Source organism: Arachis ipaensis, chromosome B7, assembly GCF_059453495.1.
Source record: "Arachis ipaensis isolate K30076 ecotype BB chromosome B7, ASM5945349v1, whole genome shotgun sequence".
Lineage (NCBI taxonomy): Eukaryota > Viridiplantae > Streptophyta > Magnoliopsida > Fabales > Fabaceae > Arachis > Arachis ipaensis.
Window position 1 is genome coordinate 107828481 of NC_142442.1, and position 2496 is coordinate 107830976.

A 2496-nucleotide genomic window follows, 5' to 3' on the forward strand; every position below is an offset into this window, starting at 1 on the left:
ACTGACACTTCATCTCACCCAAATTCGAACCCCCTCTTCCATCTGTGTTCGAATTTTTTCTTCTTCTTTTCTTCTACTCACACAGGGACCTCTATAATGTGGTAAAAAGGACCCCTATTATTATTATTTTTCTGTCCTTCTTTTTCATATGAGCAGGAGCAAAGACAAGAACATTCTTGTTGAAGCAGATCCAGAACCTGAAAGGACTCTGAAGAGAAAACTAAGAGAAGCTAAAATACAACAATCCAGAGATAACCTTACAGAAATTTTCGAACAGGAAAAGGAGATGGTAGCCGAAAATAATAATAATGCAAGGAGGATGCTTGGTGACTTTACTGCACCTAATTCCAATTTACATGGAAGAAGCATCTCCATTCCTGCCATTGGAGCAAACAATTTTGAGCTGAAACCTCAATTAGTTTCTTTGATGCAGCAGAACTGCAAGTTTCATGGACTTCCATCTGAAGATCCTTTTCAGTTCTTAACTGAATTCTTGCAGATCTGTGATACTGTTAAGACTAATGGAGTAGATCCTGAAGTCTACAGGCTCATACTTTTCCCTTTTGCTGTGAGAGACAGAGCTAGAATATGGTTGGACTCTCAAACTAAGGATAGCCTGAACTCTTGGGATAAGCTGGTCAAGGCTTTCTTAGCCAAGTTCTTTCCTCCTCAAAAGCTGAGTAAGCTTAAAGTGGATGTTTAGACCTTCAGACAGAAAGAAGGTGAATCCCTCTATGAAGCTTGGGAGAGATACAAAGAACTGACCAAAAAGTGTCCTTCTGACATGCTTTCAGAATGGACCATCCTGGATATATTCCATGATGGTCTATCTGAATTGGCTAAAATGTCATTGGATACTTCTGCAGGTGGATCCGTTCACCTAAAGAAAACGCCTGCAGAAGCTCAAGAACTCATTGACATGGTTGCTAATAACCAGTTCATGTACACTTCTGAGAGGAATCCTATGAGTAATGGGACGCCTCAGAAGAAGGGAGTTCTTGAAATTGATACTCTGAATGCCATATTGGCTATAGAAAATTGACTCAGTAAGTCAATATGATTTCTCAGAGTCTGAATGGAATGCAAGCTGCATCCAACAGTACTCAAGAGGCATCTTCTGAAGAAGAAGCTTATGATCCTGAGAACCCTGCAATGGCAGAGGTAAATTATATGGGTGAACCTTATGGAAACACCTATAACCCCTCATGGAGAAATCACCCAAATTTCTCATGGAAGGATCAACAAAAGCCTTAACAAGGCTTTAATAATGGTGGAAGAAACAGGTTTAGCAATAGCAAGCCTTTTCCATCATCCACTCAGCAACAGACAGAGAATTCTGAGCAGAATCCATCTAGCTTAGCAAATTTAGTCTTTGATCTATCTAAGGCCACTGTGAGTTTCATGAATGAAACAAGGTCCTCCATTAGAAATTTGGAAGCACAAGTGGGCCAGCTGAGTAAAAGGATCACTGAAATCCCTCCTAGTACTCTCCCAAGTAATATAGAAGAAAATCCAAAAGGAGAGTGCAAGGCCATTGAATTGACCATCATGGCCGAACCCACAAGAGAGGAGAAGAATGTGAATCCCAAGGAGGAAGACCTCCTGGGACGTCCAGTGATCAATAAGGAGTTTCCCTTTGAGGAACCAAAGGAATCTGAGGCTCATCTAGAGACCATAGAGATTCCATTAAACCTCCTTATGCCATTCATAAGCTCTGATGAGTATTCCTCTTCTGAAGAGAATGAGGATGTTACTGAAGAGCAAGTTACCAAGTACCTTGGTGCAATCATGAAGCTGAATGCCAAATTATTTGGTATTGAGACTTGGAAAGATGAACCTCCCTTGTTCACTAATGAACTGAGTAATCTGGATCAACTGACATTGCCTCAGAAGAGACAGGATCCTGGAAAGTTCTTAATACCTTGTACCATAGACACCATGACCTTTGAGAAGGCTCTATATGACCTTGGGTCAGGGATAAACCTCATGCCCCTCTCTGTAATAGAGAAACTGGGAATCTTTGGGGTGCAAGCTACTAAAATCTCATTAGAGATGGCAGATAATTCAAGAAAATAGGCTTATGGACAAGTAGAGGACGTGTTAGTAAAGGTTGAAGGCCTTTACATCCCAGCTGATTTCATAATCCTTGATACTGGGAAGGATGAGGATGAATTCATCATCCTTGGAAGACCCTTCCTAGCCATAGCAAGAGCTGTGATTAATGTTGACAGAGGTGAATTAGTCCTTCAATTGAATGGGAACTCCCTTGTGTTTACAACTCAAGGTTATCCTTCTGTAAACATGGAGAGGAAACATAAAAAGCTTCTCTTAAAACAGAGTCAACCAGAGCCCCCACAGTCAAACTCTAAGTTTGGTGTTGGGAGGCCACAACCAAACTCTAAGTTTGGTGTTGAACTCCCATATCCAAACTCTAAGTTTGGTGTTGGGAAGTCTCAATAATGCTCTGAACATCTGTGAGGCTCCATGAGAGCACAC

General features: G+C 41.2%; 1 non-coding gene across 1 annotated transcript; it reads right to left on the reverse strand.

The window, feature by feature from the left end:
• Positions 1-682: 682 nt before the first annotated feature.
• Positions 683-790, reverse strand: LOC148553660 (small nucleolar RNA R71). Its single transcript, XR_015892720.1, has one exon. It is a non-coding gene; the product is annotated as a small nucleolar RNA R71 (small nucleolar RNA).
• Positions 791-2496: the final 1706 nt, after the last annotated feature.